The 20,891-nt window shown below is 44.2% G+C and overlaps 1 protein-coding gene across 4 annotated transcripts in view; it reads left to right on the plus strand.

Moving 5' to 3' along the window:
• The first annotated feature begins 2,492 nt into the window (after window positions 1-2,492).
• cdh8 (cadherin 8) overlaps window positions 2,493-20,891 on the plus strand; it is a 242,360-nt gene continuing 223,961 nt past the window's right edge. For all 4 annotated transcript variants that reach the window (XM_078210545.1, XM_078210546.1, XM_078210547.1 and 1 more), the window contains exon 1: window positions 2,493-2,906. The gene's annotated coding sequence lies outside the window, so the exon portion shown is untranslated. The remainder of the gene's footprint in view (window positions 2,907-20,891) is intronic.

Here is a 20,891-nt window from a genome sequence, read left to right on the forward strand (position 1 = left end):
GCACTGATGGAGCTGCCATCTTCCAAATGAAATATCAAAGTGAGGCCCCATCAGGCCTGTCAGCTGGAGTTAAAGATCCACTGTTTCAAAGAAGGGTGGATGAGTTCTTTCTCAGGACCAAACCCAATATTTTCCCTCAGCCAACATCACCGTAGGGAGATTGTGGTTGAGGGAGCTTGCTGTGTGTAAATTGACTCCTGTCTTTCCTACATTGTAAGAAGTTTAACAACACCAGGTTAAAGTCCAACAGGTTTCTTTGGTAGCAAAAGCCACACAAACTTTCGGAGCTCTAAGCCCCTTCTTCAGGTGAGTGGGAACTTTCCACATCATTTCCTACATTGTAACAGTGATTATACTTCAAAAGTATTCCATTGGTTGTAAAGCGCTCTGGGATGCCCTGATGCCTATATAGTATATAAATGCAAAACCTCCTTCTTTCCTCCTAAGAGGTCCTACCAGAGTGAATGTTTGATTCCTTGGTTTCTGAGGAATGAACTAATCAATATTTAATCTGGGAAACCTCACTGATTGCCCCATTGTTAAATGGTTTAGTAGTGGTTGACTTCAATCACACTCCCCTCTTAACTTTGTGAGAGCATTTCTTTCATTAGTTTTAACTCAATGGTTCCATCCTTAAGTTTAAGCTGGATGTATAATAAAGTTTAAAGTTTATTTATTGGTGTCACAGGTAGGTTTACGTTTAACACTGCAATGAAGCTACTGCGAAAATCCCCCAGTCACCACACTCAGGCGCCTGTTCAGGCACACAGGGAGAATTTAGCACGGCCAATGCGCATATCCAGCACGTCTTTCAGATAGTGGGGGGAAACAGGAGCATCCGGAGGAAACCCACGCAGACACAGAGAGAACATGCAAACTCCGCATGGATAGTGACCCAAGCCAGGAATCAAACCTGGGCCCCTGGGTGCAGTGAGGCAGCAGTGCTAACCATTGTGCCACCATGCCGCCCTATATATTAGTGCTTACTTCTTTCCAATTTGTTCCGTGGCTGAACGTTTCGATTCTTTCTCGCAGAGTAATATGCATTGGGAAGCAGGAATTTTACGAGTGGGGGGAGTTCAGATGCTAATTCCGTTTCTAATTACATTTGGGGTCGGATTGGTTTGCAGTCTGTGGCAGGCACCTGGTCACTAAGATGAACGTCATTGTAGCCACCAAGCGTAGAAATTTCATCTTTGTTCTTCAACCCTGAGAATTCCCAACTGTTTACTGTCTACCCTACCAACCATGCATGTGCACTTGTGTGTGTGTGTGTGTGTGTTTGAAACGGCGCTTGTGCTGTTCCGCGCTTCTCGTCTCCTGTCTGTGACTGTGTAACACTGAGTGCGTGCACATGTAAATTATATATGTATAATCTGTTGCCATATATATGTCTATGCTTCCATTGTACGTGTGTGTGTGATTACATGTATGACCATCTGGGTGATTACATTTCTGTGTCGGTATGTTTGTGATTCCTTTTAATGTCACAAAGAGTGTATGTTTGTGTAACTGTTGTGTATGTTCTTAAGCTTCTGTGTGATACACGTGTGAGTGACAGACTGTTGTGTGTCTGTGAGTTGCTGGCTTATACCTGTGGGTGTGAATAAATGAGTGGCTTTGTTTGTGTGTGTGTGTGAGAGAGAGAGAGCCTTTCGTTACACGGGTTGATGTGGATAAGCACTCTCTGTAAATGGTGCATATTAATCTTGACTTACTGCACCGAAGATTATATCCTAGTCAACTTCGCATCAGGGTCTGCAATGACTAAACACAGCAAATGTTATTCTTTTTTTAAAAAGCGGTGTGATTTTAAAACCCCACGCACGAATTATTATTACTAATCTGATCTGTCCTCCACCTTTTAAGTGGTTGTGAATTCACCACTGACACGCCAAGGTAAATCGGCAGAGTGGTGAGACGGGAGCACCTGCTTCAGAAGCGATTAATTTCATTGACAACTGCAAGGAATAACACAACCGGCTGTGAAATTCCAGCCCCGGCTCCCTTCTATTAACTTTAATTACACTCACATCAGTGCCACGGATGCTGAAATGCATCGAAATTGTACCATCCTGAAAGCCTGCTCCCACCAAACATCGAGCCAGTCAAGTGTGACTGCGGTATCTTAAAAAAACAGTTCGGAATTCGCTGCAAACAGTAAACTGTGAGTTGAAGGCAGCAATAGTCGGCAGCAGGGTGTTGCACAGAGCGGATTAATGTCCTCAGCGAGAATACTGTCCGCTGCCAGGATTGTAAAGTTGTTGCTGTGTGTGTGTGTGTGTGTGTGTCTCTCTCTCTCCCTCTTACACACTTCATGATAGAGCTCGCATTAATTACGGAGCCCGAGACCTTCCTACCAATAAGAGCTGTCAGGGGAGGCTCCTAGCTATGGAGCCTATACCAGCAGTTCAGGAGAGTCAGCAAGGCACACTGTACGGCTGATACATTTTTATAACTGGAGTTATTTCGAGGATTCCTTCGACCAGACAGGAGGGGGAAAAAAAACCCACTGAACATTTATTTCTAAAAAAAAAACAAGGGGAGGAGGGAGGCAGTGCTAGAGCGAAAGGGGGAGGCGATGAATTGTGAAGATCTCCCCTCTGTATGTCTCACCTACCGGGAGATCGAGGCGAACACTTGGGAACGAGATGGTTGCGTTCTGTGTGAATGATGAGCGATAGAGAGAGGGAAAAAAACTGGACGTTGCAGTGTGGCTGGGAGGAATCACATCAAATCCACGCTGAGACAGAACAAGTAGGTGAACGGATCACCTTCGATTGTGATTGCTGCATTCTTCCCACCAGCAACATTTTGCTCCGATTGCTCGGATGAGGTTGAAGACGCTCTGAGAGAGAGGGGGGGAGAGAGAGACATTCTGAGGGACCCTGGCTCTGTGAAATCAGGTAAAGTCTGGTGTCTATGTATGTGTGTGTGTGTGGCGTTTTATTTTGGAATGTATGTAGAGTTTGCGTGCTGCGAATGTGAATTCTGATCTTGGCTTCTCTCTCTCAGTCAGGGTAGAATTGAAAGGGGGAGGAAGGGGGCTGACTGAAGAAGGGGTTTAAGGGTTTTCGGATGGGGGTGGAGGGGCAAAGTTAAAGTCACGTTCCCCGGCTGTGATGATTGCCTCCCCCCCCCCCCTCACCCTGTACAATGGACATTCCATCAATGTATGGCAGACAGGTCTTTGGGACTGGACGTGTTCGCTGGTCAGGAACCCAAGGTTGTTCCAAAATTCCATTCCCACTCACTGATGCGGACACCGGGGTTTTTTATTTTTTTTTGACATATCCACTTTGCTGTCAATGTTCTGGCTTTTTCTGTTTAACGCGGGACCAGAGCTAGGGAATCGGTCCAACTTTCCAGTACCATTTTCACTCTCTACAACAGGCGCTTTGCTCTCTCGCAATCTTCCTCTTTTTCCATGTAGAAATGTCTCCGTCCTCTCCTTTCCATCTACCTTTGCAAGAGCGGCACTTTCTAATTTCTGAGGTCAGGTCAGACTGTAAAAAGGAGGGGTGGTGTCCAGGTAGCCAAATCCCCTCCCCAGTTCACAAGCTGGCCAGTTAGTGTCATTTCAGACAACCCAACTTGTGTCAAACCCAATCTGTGAAGAGCGATAAAAGCACACTGATCTGGGCTCAGTGTAAATCACCCCAAACGTTTAAACACTGGCCACTCAAATGGCGCCATCAAGGGTTATAGGCAATCTGCTAATACACTACAATGATCATATATTATCAGGATTATATATCTGTAGAAATGGGAAGGACAGAAAGTGTGGCTTCAGGGGTCCCCCCTTGTACATCGCTCAAAGAGCCGGCTTTTAATCATCCCCGCCAATGTGTTTATAAAAGGGTATTGCATCGATTCTGTAAGAACTTGGAACGCTTTACTTCTGTGATAAAGACAGGTTTTAGATTTTAACAGTGCCAGATCTTCATAAAATCTCACACCGACACGCTGAGGGCGGCTGGTCCAAGAATCCCAGACTCGCATTCATTTACTCTCAAGAGCTCCTTTTAACATTTAGCAGCAATTAATACATGAACATGGGACAGGAAAATGGTTTTAATCTCAGCCGGTTTAAGGATGGCGAATATCAACGTGCCTTTTTCCCTCTGCAAGGGACACGGACCAGCAAGGGAAGGCAGGAGATTAAAATCACACCCACCACTAGTATAACAGTGTGGTTTTTATTTTGTAAATCTCCATTTCCTTGCACCAGCACATCAAATTTATTGGGACTATAACAGGGGGTCCAGATCTTTTCTAATGTCCCAGCTTCATAGGTAGAAGCGTTCTGGTTCTCAGTAGCTGTAAAGTTGATAAACTCTCCCTTTTAAACTGGCATGGGCAATTTCCCTAATATTCCCCTCGAAATTACTCAGCCAACGACCCTTCATCCCCCTTCCCCCACCCCAAAAAAACAATACAAAGGACCCAGTGCCGAGAGGAGCAGAACAGCACCGCCGATGGTCAATAGTATTGGTCTGTCCCTCCCTCCCTTCATCTACAGGACATTGGGGAAAATGCACCTCATTCTCCGACTCACGCTCATTCACCTCACACTCGTTCACTCACCGACTCACACTCACTCACTCACTGGCTCACACTCACTCACCAACACACACTCACTCACCCACCAACTCACTTACTCATCTACCAACACACACTCACTCACCCACCAACTCACACTCATTCAGCCACTAACTCACACTCACCCACCAACTCACACTCACTCACCAACTCACACTCATTCAGCCACTAACTCACACTCACCCACCAACTCACATTCACTCACCAACTCACACTCATACCCACCAACTCACACTCACTCACCCACCGACTCACACTCACTCACCCACCGACTCACCCTCACTCACCCACCAACTCACACTCACACCCACCGACTCACCCTCACTCACCCACTAACTCACACTCACCCACCAACTCACACTCACTCATCCACCAACTCACATTCACTCACCCACTGACTCACCCTCACTCACCCTCTGGCCCACACTCTCACTCACTGAGCCTTGCCTTGTGTGCTCACTGTTCTACTCCTTGAGCTTTGCTCTCCAATGTTCCAGGTCTGGTCCCCCCTCTTTAGCGGATGCGAGAATGTCTGTGGCATTTTGACTGTTTTGCGAGATGCTAAAACTTGCAATCTTCAGATTTCCCGAAAATCATAGTGCTGCCATTCAAGACAAAGTAAAAAAATTCTTCCATGATGAGAACAGGAAGTCTAAATGAAATTTAAAATAACAACCGTTCCCAAGAAGTCTGACAATTAAAGGTTGTGTTGCTGGAATTCGCCGCGACATTCAGAGACATCAGTGAAAAGTTGTTCGGTGTGTTTTTTTTTCCCTTCGCTGATCATTAACAGAGAATACATTGAACGCTTGGCCCGGGAAAGTTGAGTTGGGGCAAATGTTGTGAAAGCAGCGCCCGGCAGTGACGAGTCACAGGTTCAAATTCCACCTGCTCCTGCAGGAAAGCGTCCGAAAGCTAAAAAGCAAGGATTCGGGGGTCCCCTTCGAAAGCAAACGTGATTAATTCCTCACCCTCATGCGAGGACCGTGAGCGAGGCAGTGAGCGGGTGCGTGAGACGAACAAGAAGGGAAAAATGATAGATCAGGAATAATTTGTTCGGATCACCCGGTCCCAGCAAGAAATAACTGTTGAAAATGCGACGGGGATTTCAGAAATAAATTTATGGTGAATGTGCGATGTATATATTAGTTTTATCGTGCTCTGTTCTGAAGCAAAAATACCAGTGACAGAGAAACAAGGTCAGGTATAACCAAAGAACGATTCCATTCCAATTGATTCAAAATTTGATCTTATCAGGGTTTTTTCCCCTGTCTAAAAACGTTGCCTTCAAGAAATCATAAAGTGTGCTAAAACCCATTTAGCAGTGAATGCATTTGAATCTATTAAACCCCACTTTAATTAAGTATGTAGGAGTAAGAGTTACACAGTGTATAGCTGTCACGAATGAAAGGCTTCAGAATCCAACAATCAGCTTTGCCACTGGAAATTTAAATATTAGATCTGAACGGTGGGCAAACATAATGGAGTGCACAGAATGTAGTTTTAATCCCTGTTTTTTTTTCAATTATGCTTTTATTCCAGGGTAAGTATTACGGTGAAAACGTAAATAGTACCTCCTTTTAAACCTTGAAGCTGTATCTCAAGCAAGTCGGTTGCATAGGGTCGGTTGTGGGTGGGTGGAATATGGGGGTGGGGGGTGGGGAGGGGAACAAGGCAAGTCTAACCACAGCTTTTTTTCATGGGGTGCTCAAATATATCTGACAAATCGGAAATCATTTCACACCTGCATTCTTTGTGAACAGCAAGGGCAATATGGTGCTCTGAAATGCAAGCAAATTATTGTGGATGCTGGAAATTTGGAATTAAAAATAAACAGGAAAATGCTGGAAAAATAAACTCAGTAGGAGTGGCAGCGTATGTGGAGAGAGAAACTCACTTAACATTTCGAGTCTGTGTGACTCTTCAGTTGTGCACTTGGCTGGACGTTGCAATTTCTCCATCTCTTTCTGTTGCCTTGTCCCTTCTTGGGCCATGGCTTCCACTGCAACCTGCATTAAGTGAACACCCTTCGGGCGTGAGCCCACACAGTGGCTTATGGCAGGCTGTGTTTGATCAGCACGGGTATACTGAGGGCCTGGGGAGGAGGGTGGGTGGGTGGTGGGTGGGGTTGGTAGAATGGAGACGATCACAGCTAAAATCAAATCCTGTCCTTGCCCACCGCCCAGGCGGGTCCACTGTCGGTTGGAGTTTTTGGGATTGAAATCAGTGGCAGGAGTTGTGAAGGCTTTTACCCTCACTGAATCCGATTCCAGGCGTGTGCTGAATCTCGCTGGGGGAAGGTCGTGCTGGAGAGGACACTGAAGGACACCAGTGACACGTGCAATTTTGCTGCAAATTTACCTCTTTTGCATACCCACTGGGAGGGCTACACCCATGAAAATTGGGATAACTTTCTCATATGCCCTAATTAACTGTGCCTATCAGAAACCAACAGTTTCAAGGTCCTAAATGTCTTACTGCCTCTGAGGCTGGGTTTCATACATTTGTGACAATTACAGCTTATCTAGAACATTCCCTGCGCTTTCATTGTTGGAAGCTGGTGGTTGCAAGCATGCTGTTACAAGCAAATGTAAGTTTGTCAATGATATGACTGGTAGAAGGAAATTGCTGAGGACCAGAGTTAGGGGGTCGCAGCCAGTGATGAGATTTCCAGCCCAGGTTCTGACTGTTTGCCTGATGGATGAACTGATTATATAGATTTGCAGGGGAATAACACAGACTTAGGCACCCGGAACAATATCATTCCACTTCCCGTCCCTCCAAAAGCAAAATCCCAACCTTACTTCCTTCAAAAGTCTTTTGTTGTATTTGAGAAATTCTGCCTGATTTGGCTCAGTCTTCAGAAAATTAAGATACAGACTAAAAGATGGGTAATTTACATGTAATAGGGTGATGAATATTTGTGCGCCACTAAATTGAGGCTAATGATTGGGGATTCTTACTGAAAAATAATGCAATGGCTTACACCGTATGGTATAGGTAGTACTAGGATTTAACCTTCTTGATTATATTACAAAACACTATGCATTACATATTTATAATAGTCCTGTTTGTGTTATTCAGTGCAGTTGTTGTTGCGAGACACATACATTTTGCATATATTTAATTTAAAATTATGCTTTATTATGCATTTGAAAGTATGAGTTAATAAGGTTTTAACTTGCCCACATATAATAAATTATACATTATGTCTTACATGGGTTTGATATTTACTGCATTTACTGCCCATATTCAGTGGACCATAACAATCCTGTAAGAGCAATACGAAGAATTATAAATAGAATGAGAGCGAGTAGGTATAACTGAGGAAGATAAATCACAAGAACAAAGTTCAAGCAGTTTACCCAGCTTTGTCTGCACCCCAAATGAGAATGCAGCTTTTAGACTGTTTCCATCATCCACTCTTTGCTACAACCTCTACTGAGCAATCAGGAAGGGTGGGGATTGGAGTATGGTCTATCTGTTTTAACAGGCTGCAGCGATTCTCGACGGCTATTGTGTGATGTGGTCATCACTGAGGGATTAATAATTGCAATATAATCGCTACCACTGATAATTAATGGTTGATTACTGGGTATAAAACAGTCAATATATGCATCGAGCCATCTCACAAATATTACAATTGCTGGCGAAAGCTCATTTTCAGCCAGATTACAACAATTATATCTGTGACATTTTGTGAAAATTTAGTTGAAAGGGTAAAGGATATAGTTTAAATGTTAAAAGAAGGCTTATGTACAACAATATTTGTATTTAATAGCATTCTATCACCTCAAGATGTTGTAAAGCACATTGCACAATATCAGTGATATGAATGATGAGCTAATTATTACTGAGTATTTTTGATGAGGCAAGAACGTTGAATAAGATGTTACTTGGATTGCCTGTACTTACTAGAATAGTTTTATTTATTTAGAACAGTTCGATATTTGACATCCACTAAAACCACCATGCAGGACAATTATCTAGCACCTTAACTGAAGGATGTTAGTCTCTGATAATGCAGCACTCCCTCACTACAATGTTGGATTGTTAGCCTAGATTGTGTATTTATTGATACTGGCTTTGAATCCCCAGATTTCTAACACAGGGCACAAGACAATCAGCTGTGTCAGATTAATGTAGAGGATGTGCATCAACCCCCCCCCCCCCCCCCCCCCCCCACCCCGTCCCACCACCCTCACCAACTCCCCACCCCCAACACTCCCCCCCCCTCCCCCATTTTAAGTTCAATAATTTGGTCAACTCATTATAGCAATGATGCCATTTGTCCTTGCGAGGGTGCAGAGGGGAGCAACAAAGAGGTAACGGGCGCAGATTTAAGAAGTTGGGAATGTTTTGCTCCAAATGCTGGAAATTTCTGAGCAGCTGACTGAAATTTTCAGGATGAAGGACATTTAAGGTAATTACTGAAAGAAGCAGAGGTAGATTGTTTTTTATGTAGTAACTTTTTTACAATCTGGAATACATCAGCCATAAAGATGATACAAGTAGGTTGAGTAAAACTTTCAAAATGAAATTGTATACATATTGAAAAAGGGAAACAATCGCATTGAGGGGGAGAAAAGGAAAATGGGATGAATTGGATAGTCCTTTTTCAAATGCTGGCACAGGTATAGTGGTTTTATGATTCAATTATATTATAATTATCATGAAAAGAAACGATCTGGGAGAATTATTTATGGTAGGAAACTTCCAGGTACCACACAAGACACACTCAAAGAACAATTGAGATGTTTGACATCGGAAGGGACCGGGGAAGCAGAGACAAACCATTCAAATGGGGTAAAGGCATCAAAGTAATTTGACAACATTTATTGGAAAATTTCACCTGATGGTTGGGTTATTTAATAAAATCACACATCCCTTCATATGTTACTGGAGAAAATAAGGGTTGAGACAAATGGTAAGAAGGTGGGTCAGTGAAGATAGGTGAGATCTGTCGAAGATAGGTGAGATTGTTGGATTGTATACCCTCTTTTTTCTGTTGCCAGAAGGGAATCCTATTTTGTTTGCTGAAATGCTGCAATTAGACATTTCCTAACATTGCAATATCATGAATGTGCTGGGGGGGAGAAAATTGCCTGTAAGAAGTGCAGATAATTGTCAAGAACCACAGAGAACCTGCCAGTCACTGCTTCAGGTGCTATATTAACCTCCTGTATTATTCCCAACCAAACCATACAGTTGGACAAAATGTGCAAAAATGGAACTGCCAATTTGCTTTTGCAATTTTCTTTCTGCTAACACCTGACAAATGTTTACTCATTGATTTCACCACTTGGAGAGACATCAGTCACAGCTCCGTACCTCTCTGCAACTGAAGGCAGTTCTGAAGCCATAGATATATATGTTCTTATAAATACCCACCCCCTCTCCCCCAGTCCAAACCTGGTGCTCCAACTCAGAGCCTCATCCTCAGTTGTGTGATGGAGACCTGTATTCAATAATACCCACAGCATATATTTATGCAGTCGTTTCAATGCAGTAAAATGTCCAATGTTATCAGAAATAATTTGACACTGAGCCATGTTAAGAAGATATTAGGTGACCAAAAAGGTTAGTCAAAGAGATCATTTTCAAAGAGCATCTTTAGGGGAAGCGAACATGCCGATGACACCAAGGTTCGTGGCATAGTGGACAGTAAAGAAGGTTATCTAGGATTGTAACGGGATCTTGATCAATTGGGCCAGTGGGCCGATGAACAGCAGATGGAGTTTCATTTAGATAAATGTGAGGTGATGCATTTGGGTAGATTGAACTGCGGCAGGACCTACCCAGTTAATGATGGGGCGTTGGGGAGAGTTATAAAACAAAGAGATCAAGGAGTACAGATTCATAGCTCCTTGAAAGTGGAATCACAAATGGACAGGATGGTGAAGAAGGCATTCGGCATGCTTAATTTCATTGGTCAGAACATTGAATACAGGAGTTGGGACGTCTTATTGAAGTTGTACAGGACATTGGTAAGACCACACTTGGAATACTGTGTACAGTTCTGGTTAGCCTATTATAGAAAGGATATTATTAAACTAGAAAGAGTACAGAAAAGACTTATGAGGATGCTACCGGGACAAGATGGTTTGAGTTATAAGGAGAGGCTGGATAGACTGGGACCTTTTTCTCTGGAGTGTAGGGGGCTTTGGGGCGATCTTATAGAGGTCTATAAAATAATGAGGGGCATAGATCAGCTAGATAGTCAACATCTTTTCCCAAAGGTAGGGGAGTCTAAAACTAGAGGGCATAGGTTTAAGGGGCAACTTTTTCACTCAGAGGGTGGTGAGTGTCTGGAACAAGCTGCCAGAGGTAGTAGTAGAAGCAGGTACAATTTTGTCTTTTAAAAAGCATTTAGACAATTACATGGGTAAGATGGGTATGGAGGGATATGGGCCAAATGCGGGCAACTGGGACTAGCTTCGTGGTAAAAGCTGGGCGGCATGGAGACATTAGGCCGAAGGGCCTGTTTCTATGCTGTAAATATCTATGACTCTATGCTGAAGGAGTGGAACCTAACACCTGAATGCACCACCATCAACGATGGAGCATGAAAATTGGGCATGCATGAGAGACTAGAATTGGAGGAAAGCTGAGACCTCATAGGATCATAGGCCTGGAGGAGTTTCCAGAAAGAGAGAAAGAGAGAGAGAGAGAGAGGCAATTGAAGTTATGGAAGGAATCATATGCAGGGGTGAGAATTCCAAATTTGAAGTGTTTTTGTGCGATATTGATTTGATTTGATTTATTATTATCACATGTATTCGTATACAGGGAAAAGTATTGTTTCTTCCGCACAGGCAAAACATACCATTCATAGAGTACATAAGGGAGAAGAAAAGGAGAGGGTGCAGAATATAGTGTCAAACATTATTAGAGAATTTAAAAGAGTGTTAAAAGCATAGAATGAGAATAAAGGGTAGAATTCGAGGGTATGCTGGGGACAGCTCGTAAGAAGTCACCATGCCCCGTACTCCATTTGGACTGGGAGATGTGTAGGTCCTGTGTGACAGAGATGATTGGTGAATGAGACCTTGTGTGTGATGAAAGGAGTTGCACTGAAACAGCTTGTGCCATGCCAACAGTTCACTGTCCAGATCCAGTGATACACATGCTTGCTTGTCACTAGCTGCCGAATCAAGGGCCTCTTTGAGGGACCTTGGACAAGAGCTGTGCCCACAGTTGGTCAGATTCCCTCTCCAAGTGGGACTTTAGGATGGGCCAGTGTCAGTTACAGCCGTCCTTGCCTTCAGCCGCTTCCTCTGCTCAACCACAAAGAGAATTATCAGTCGCCCCTGACGACTAAAATATTGATTAGACTACCACATTTGACATCTTGATGAATTATTGCAGGAAAAGGATACACTTAGAAAGTTTATGGGTCGGTGCAGCTAGTTGGAAAAGAATAAACTGAACTTCAGGCGGCGTTTAACCATATTCTTGCTGTGAGCCCACAGTGCCGGAATTATGAGTCTATCCCCCAAGCGCTAACATCATTATTAAAAAAAATCATATGTGGCCAGCTTTTATCAATAATCACTTTGACTTTCACACGCTGCAATCACATTAGTAGAGGCACATTTCAGTGTTCAGAACCAGAATTCTGCACCAGCCGTGACATAAACCTGTGGCAATTAATCTTCTGAGGAATATAGCCAGCAATTAATTGGAAATAAATGGAACTTGCCGTTCCCTGCTTAACATATTATTTGGGGTAAAAAAAAACTATCACCCCTTCAATTAATAATGAGCGCAAGGAATTAGCTCAAGGATTGAAATTCCAACTAGCTCCTGAAACAGACTCAAATCTCGTTAAGTTTTGAGGTTTTTTTATTCAGTTAAGTTACATGAGCGAGTATTTCTTTAGGGTGGAATAGGGGGTTAAATTCAGCAAGATCCCTGGAACGGGCATGTGAGCAGCCAGTGACAATTTCAGAGCTGTCACTGCTATGAGTTTGTAACTATTCGGGAGTAAATAAGTTCCTGTCTGAAAATGTCCATGTATTATCTGGTTAAGCGGTCGGCTCAGGAATCCTGCAAATTGATTCTCCCAGACCAGACTATAGCAGAAACTCCTATTTACTGTGTCTAAACCTTAATAGAAATACGAGACTGTCCCTTTTTTCCCTCTCTGGTGCTGCAGGACAATTCTCTGGGCAATAGCTGTAATCCCAGTATAGAGCTATAGTTATAGAGTCATAGAGGTTTACAGCATGGAAACAGGCCCTTCAGCCCAACTTGTCCATGCCGCCCTTTTTTTTTAACCACTGAACTAGTCCCAGTTTCCTGCATTTGGCCCATATCCCTCTATACCCATCTTATCCATGTAACTGTCTAAATGCTTTTTAAAAGACAAAATTATACCCGCCTCTACTACTAGCTCTGGCAGCTTGTTCCAGACACGCAGCTTGTTCCAGACATTTGCCAAACTCTTCACTTTCATACCCTTGAATCCTTCACTCCCAACATGAAGGCTCATTGGATAGGGGAAGCACATAGGCCGGAGATGGAGCTGCATTGTGCAAGCGCCGGTTCTCCCAGCCGCCTGTATTGCGTTCTGCATTGGGGAGTGCCAGGTTGCTGATTAAATCCTCCTAACGCGATCCTGGGCAGTGTACAGTTGACCATGGGGGGGTGGGGGTATCGCAGCCAAACCCTCAGTCAACATCCATACACACACACACACACACACACACACACATACATACACACACATAGAAAATGGCCATTCAGTCTCTTGGGCCTGCTTCTCCATTTCGGCTGTCTTAGACAGTACTTCAACTACAGTACTTCAACTCAATTTATCTACCTTCAATCCATTTTCTTTGTTACTCCAACTTACTAAAACTGCCAGGCACCGGCACAATGTTCAGCTCAACATCCTGGCCTCTGTGACTGAGCCGCACACAGGGCCACAGATTTGCGAACAGTCACTTTGAGCAGCTTAAAGGCTTATTCAAGAAAATATATACATTCACCTTAAAAAGTATCTAATTAAGATGCAGGAGAGGATTTTATACATTGGAAGCAGGAAGAATTACATTGATGTAGTGTCTTTCCCAACTTCAGCCAGCATCCGAAACACTTTACAAAGTAGTTGTGAAGTGTAGTCATTGTTGTAGGGAAATATGGCAGTCAATCTGTGCACAGCAAGCTCCCACAAACAGTAAGGTGGCGAATAGCCAGCTGATCAATTTCCGGTTTCTTCTTGATTACTCATTCATGGGAAATGGGCATTTCTGGCCAGCGTTTATTATCCATCTCTCCCTGCCCTTGAGAAGGTGGTGGTGAGCTGCCTTCATGAACCGTTGTAGAGCATGTGGTGTAGGCACACCCACAGCGCTGTTCGGAAGTGAGATGGATCCTGGTGTTACGGGAAGATAGCAACACGTTGGATTTCAGTGTAACTGGGGAGAACTCCCCAGCTCTTCTTTGAAGAAGTCCTATGGGATCTTTATCGCTGCTTGAGAGGCCAGATGAGAACTTGGAAGTTATGGTGAACCTTCATAAATCGCTGGCTTGGTCTCAGCTGAGGTATTGAAATATATTCCAGGCACTACATTTCAAGAAAAATTGTGAAGGCATTGAAGGAAGGATTTATGACAATGGTTTTGGAAGTCAGAGATTTCAGTTACATGGATAGTCAAGTGAAAGGGACACTCAGCAGGCCAAATATCGCCACCACGCAGTGTTAATGCACTGTTTTACAGCTCCACAGCTCCTCCTGGAGCCTTTTCCATGCCAGGCTGACGCTCTGTAACTACAAACCTGAAAAAATAAATCCTTAGTAAGAGCTTCCATCTCACTGAGGAGACATCAGGCGAATTGATATTCAACAACCTGCACTGAAAACTCTGCTCATATTTTGACAGTGAGGACAAATTTCACTGCAGCAGCTGAGATGATCCAAGTAACACAACCCACGACATTTTTAAACACAGAGGTCAAATTGCCCGATCTCCTAATGTTAACAGATTCTTTAAAGAATTCCAGGATCTGAATCCGATTCCATGACCAGAATTTCCCGGGCCATTCACGCCAGCGGGATTCTCTGGTCCCACTGCAGTGAACGGAGATTTGGTTGAGTGCCAAATTCTCCAACCTCGCTTGCAGCTGCGGCAGGGAGTGAACAGCCAAAGGGCGGCACGGTGGTACAGTGATTAGCACTGCTGCCTCACAGTGCCAGGGACCCGGGTTCGATTCCAGCCCCGGGTCACTGTCTACGTGGAGTTTGCATGTTCTCCCCATGTCTGCATAGGTTTCCTCTGGTGCTCCGGTTTTCTCCCACAATCCAAAGATGTGTGGGTTTGATTGATTGGCCATGCTAAATTGACCCTGGTGCCGGAGGATTAGCAGAGTAAATGTGTTGGGTTATGGGAACAGGGCCTGGGTGGGATTGTGGTCGGTATAGACTTGATGGGCTGAATGGCCTCTTTCTGTACTATAGGGATTCTATGATTCTATGAATTCCAGCCGATATCTTTACCAAAAATGAATCACTATTCCCTTTGGCCATGCTCTTTCTGTGTACTATGTTTTCATTGAAACCCGTTCCTTATGTTTTGAGACATATTGTGTGGGATTCTTTGGCTGCGCTCGCCCCAAAACCGGAGCATCCATCCCGCCCAAGGTCAATGGACCTTTGCGTGGTCCGCTCCCCACACGCTACAATTCCTGTGGCAGGCGGGACGGGAGAATTCCCCCCACTGTTTACAGACAACAGGCAAATAACAAGGACAAAATCACTACATCCTTCCTTCAGTGGCAGAGGTAATTAGCCAAGCTGAGTTTGTTCTCTTTAGAGAAGAGATGTGTGAGAGGATATTAAAAAAAACGTGTGTGTAATCATGAACAATCTGGACAAAAATACACACAGAAAGTGCTGGAGAAACTCAGCAGGTCTGGCAGCATCTGTGGAAAGAAAAACAGAGTTAACATTTTGAGTCCAATGTGACTCTTCTCCAGAAGGAATTGAAATGTTAACTCTGTTTATCTCTGCACAGATGCTCCCAGGCCTGTTGAATTTTTGCATCACTTTCTAGTTTTTGTTTCAGATTTCCAACATCCACATTATTTAGATTTTTTGTTCAGGGTATGAGCAGAGTAGATAAGGAGAAACTATTTCCATTAGCAGAAGGATCGGGAACCAGAGGACACCAATTTAAGGTGATTGACAAAGGAACCAGAGGCGACAGGAGGAAAAACTTTTTAAAATGCAATTAATGGTTCGGGTGTGGAATGCACAGCCTGGGAGTGTGGCGGTGGCAGGTTCAATCATGGCTTTCAAAGGAAAATAGAATAATTATCTGAAGAGAGAGAAAAAATGCTATAGGGCAACAGGGAGAACATGGAGGAATGGAACTAGCTGAGTTGTTCTCGTAGAGAGCCAGAAAGGGCTGGCCTCTCGCTGTACTGAAACCAGCCCATGGCCGGAATTTTACCATCCCACCCACCATGGGGATCAGAGCAGGCGATGGCGGACAATGGGAAGGTCCGTTGACCTTGGGTGGGATTTTTCGGTTTTGGGACAAGTGAGGCCGTAAAATCCCGCCATATGATTCGATTTCTTTGGAGGGGTAGCAACACTTTGGTTCTGCCATTGCAAGATGGCCACAGATTGGAATCAGCCATGTAAGATGTCCTATTTTAAACTCTCTGATCGTTCAGTGTTCCCTCAATGCAGCCTAGATTTTGTGCTCAAGTCTTCGGCCCGGAACATGAACCTGCAGCCAATCCTAGAATCGGAAAGCAAAAATGAAGTCTGTTTGGCCTTTTATTATGTGGCGGCACAGTGGCGCAGTGGTTAGCACTGCTGCCTCACAGCGCTAGGGAACCGGGTTCGATTCCCGGCTTGGGTCACTGTCTGTGTGGAGTTTGCACGTTCTCCCCGTGTCTGTATGGGTTTCCTCTGGGTGCTCCGGTTTGCTCCCACAACCTGAAAAATGTGCTATAGGTGAATTGACCTGAACAGGCGCTGGAGTACGGCGACTAGGGGAATTACACAGTAACTTCATTGCAGCATTAATGTAAGCCTTACTTGTGACTAATAAATGAACTTTAAACTTTATTATGAAGCTGATTCTCTGAAAGAATGAGTCAATTAATTCCACTGTTCTGCTTTTATGCCTCATGGATCTTCAAATATTCCCTTCTCAAATATATATCAAGCTGAGAACTTTCACTGCATATAAACCATTTAATTTAGGGGGGAAGGTGGAACATTGGTAATGCCACCAGGCCATTAATCCCAAGGCCCAGGGTGTAGTTTTGGGGACAGGGTTTCAAATCCGACCACCACAACTGATGGACTTCAAATTCAATTAATAAACATCTGGAATTGAAAACTCATCTGAGTAATAGTGACCATGAAGCTAGCATTGAATGTTGTAAAAAAGCCCAGTTGATTCAGTAACATCCATTAGGGAAAGAAATCTGCCATATTTTGTTGGTGTGGCCTACATGTGACTCGCAGCAATGGTTAACTGTCACAGAAATGGTCAAGCAAACCATTCACTTCAAGGGCAATTAGGGATTTTAAAAAAATCATTCATGGGATGTGTGCATCACTGGCTCAACCTGCATTCATTTGTCCATCCCTAATTGTCGTTGCAAAGGTGGCGGTGTGCCGTCTTCTTGAACCGCTGCAGTCCATGAGGTGTAGGTAGACCCACAGTGCTGTTAGGGACGGAGTTCTAGGATTTTAACCCAGCAACAGTGAAAAGAACAGTGCTATACTTCCAAGTCAGAATGGTGAGTGACTTGGAGGGGAACATCCAGGTGATGGTGCTCCCATGTTTCTGCTGCTCTTGTCCTTCTAGATGGTAATATTTGTGGTTTGGAAGGTGCTGTCTAAGGAGCCCTGGTGAGTTCCTGCAGTGCACCTTGTAGATGGTACATGCTGCTGCCACTGTGTGTCAGAGGTGGAGCAAGTAAATGTATGTGGATGGGGTGCCAATCAATGGGCTGCTTTGTCTTGGATGGTATCAACTTGTTGTTGGAGCTGCACTCATCCAGGCAAGTGGAGAGCATTCCATCACATTCCCGGCCTGTGCCTTGTAGATGGTGGACAGGCTTTGGGGAGTCAATGAGTTACTCACTGCAGGATTCCTAGCCTCTGGCCTGCTCTTGTAGCCACGGTATTTATATGGCTAGTCCAGTTCTGTTCAGTTTCTGGACAACCACAAACCACCCCCTCCCCCCCCGCCCACCCCACGCCCCACCTCCACCCCCCTCAAATCAGCAAACATCCCCGCTTCTAACCTTAGAAAGGAAGGAAGGTCATTGATGAAGGCAGCTAAAGATGAGCAACAAATGTTGGTCTTATCAGCGATCCCCATACCCCATGCAAGAATAAATATTTAAAATGTTCATTGTGTTTGGTATATCACTACTCAACACTTGATTTCATGTAAGGGGCTGGCATTATTGCCATAATCCAGTGATGGAGTTTGACAAGACAGCCTCCCAGTGCTACTGACATAACTGCTGTGTCCCTGTGTCTTGTGCTATCATGCCAACAGTTGCCCGATTAGATGTGAGGTGGAGGTCATTAAATTAAGCATGTGTTTTGCACAATCTCACTTCTGTGCTGCAATGATAAATTAAATGAATTATTGAATCAGGCTGAAGTCATTGCCCGTAGCAAAAAAAAATGGCTTTAAGTAGATTTCATTGAGATAGTTAATGGATACTTGGAAATGCAAGAGCACTCAGTGCATGAGTACAGATGGTTCCAATGAGATAAGTATCCTCTGTGAATGATAGAATTATGAAGGCCTTGGAAAATTTCTTAGGAAAGTGTAGTTGTAGATTTTGTTCATTATTTTAGTTGAAGTGGCGAGCAGAGGAAAACTTTACTAGGTTATTTGCCACATTGTTGCACATAGAAGAGGAATTCTTATTTAGCGTTTGCAAAGGTGGCTTCCAATTAAACAGGCAAAATATTGCAGATTTTTGCTTTGCTTTGATTATTATTGTCGCATGTATTAACATACAGAGAAAAATATTGTTTCTTGCGCGCTATACAGACAAAACATACCGTTCATAGAGAAGGAAACGAGAGAGTGCAGAATGTAGTGTTACAGTCATAGCTCAGGTGTAGAGAAAGATCAACTTAATGCAAGGTAAGTCCATTCAAAAGTCTGACAGCAGCAGGGAAGAAGCTGTTCTTGAGCCAGTTGGCACATGACCTCAGAATTTTGTAACTTTTTCCCGAAGGAAGAAGGTGGAAGAGAGAATGTCCGGGGTGCGTGGAGTCCTTAATTATGCTGGCTGCCTTTGCCGAGTCAGTGGAAGTGTAGACAGAGTCAATGGATGGGAGGCTGGTTTGCGTGATGGATTGGGCTACATTCACTACCTTTTGTAGTTCTTTGCAGTCTTGGACAGAGCAGGAACCGTACCAAGCTGTGATACAACCAGAAAGAATGCTTTCTACGGTGCATCTGTAAAATATACTGGCAACCTGATATAAAAACAGAAAACAGTGTATATACTCAGTAGAGCAGGCAGCATCTGTGGAGAGAGAAAAACAAGAGGGTGAAATTTTATCTGGGAACAGGGATGCACATTTAAATGCCAGGGAGGCCTGTTGGGATTGGCCCCCCAGTGCAGTCATGTTCCCAGGAGGAGCAGCGGAGTATAGTGACTGCCCGCAGATTGAAGACAGGCAGTTAATTTAAATAATCAGCAACCCCGTAAAGGCCATTTTGAAGAGTTGTCAACTTTTGACCGGCTGCAGAGCATCTTCCACAGTAAGAGTTTTAACAACACCAGGTTAAAGTCCAACAGGTTTATTTGGTAGCAAATGCCATTAGCTTTCGGAGCTCTCTGTTTGAGAGCACATTTCCACTCCATCTGACGAAGGAGCAGCGCTCCGAAAGCTAATGGCATTTGCTACTAAATAAACCTGTTGGACTTTAACCTGGTGTTGTTAAAACTCTTACTGTGGAAGATGCTCTGCAGCCGGTCAAAAGTTGACAACTCTTCAAAATGGCCTTTACGGGGTTGCTGATTATTTAAATTAGCTGCCTGCCTTCAATCTGTGGGCAGTCGCTATACTCCGCTGCTCCTCCTGGGAACATGACTGCACTGGGGGGCCAATCCCAACAGGCCTCCCTGGCATTTAAATGTGCATCCCTGTTCCCAGATAAAATTTCACCTTCTTGTTTTTCTCTCTCCACAGATGCTGCCTGCTCTACTGAGTATATACACTGTTTTCCGTTTTTATATCAGGTTGCCAGTATATTTTACAGACGCACCGTAGAAAGCATTCTTTCTGGTTGTATCTCAGCTTGGTATGGTTCCTGCTCTGTCCAAGACTGGTGGGAATCATATCAGCCATGATTGAATGGTGGAGCAGACTCGTTGGACCGCGTGGCCTAATTCTGCTCCGATATCTTATGGTCTTATGGTCATTACCCAAATCAGGTTCTGCCAGTCACCTCTAGTCCCAATGCAATTAACTCTTTCGGTGTACAGCTAAGGTGCAGAATTGCCAGCCCACTGCTCTGGTAGCAGTCTCAGGTGAACTCAATTTGTCCACACCCCTCTAATCTCATATTCACACAATCATTTTAGCCCACCTATTTCCAACCCAGTGACATTTCTCAACTTTGTCCTTGTCTCAACTCATCTGCAGCTGATGCCCTCATTCATGCCATCATTTTCTCTGGACTCCACTACCCCAGCACACTCCCGTCTGATCTCCCATTTTCCACCCACCGTAAACTGAAGGTCATCCATGCCGCCATGCCCTAACTTGCAGCAAGTCCCATTCCCCGATCATTCTGTGTTCACTGACTTACTTTCGCTTCCAGCCAAGCAACATCTTGATTTTAAAATTCTCATCTTTGTTTTCAAATCCTTCCATGTCCTTGTCCTTTCCTATCTGTGTAATCTCCTCCAACCCTCTGAGATATCTTCTCTTCTCTAATCTGGTCTCTTGTGGATTCCAAATTATAATTGCTCCACCACTGTGGCTGTGCCTTCAGTTGACTCGGCCCCAAGCTACGGAATGCCCTCCTTACACCAGTTCTCCTCGCTATCTCACTTTCTTTATGACGCTCCTCACAACTGGCCTCTTTGACCAAGATGTGGAGATGCCGGTGTTGGACTAGGGTGGAGCACAGTCAGAAGTCTCACAACACCAGGTTAAAGTCCAACAGGTTTATTTGGAATCGCGAGCTTTCAGAGCACTGCTCCTTCATCAGGTGAGTGGAGGTTAGTTCACAAACACAGCATATATAGGCGAAGACACAATTGCAATTCTCATCTGT

The sequence above is a fragment of the Mustelus asterias genome, chromosome 4 (genome assembly GCF_964213995.1).
Source record: "Mustelus asterias chromosome 4, sMusAst1.hap1.1, whole genome shotgun sequence".
Taxonomy (NCBI): domain Eukaryota; kingdom Metazoa; phylum Chordata; class Chondrichthyes; order Carcharhiniformes; family Triakidae; genus Mustelus; species Mustelus asterias.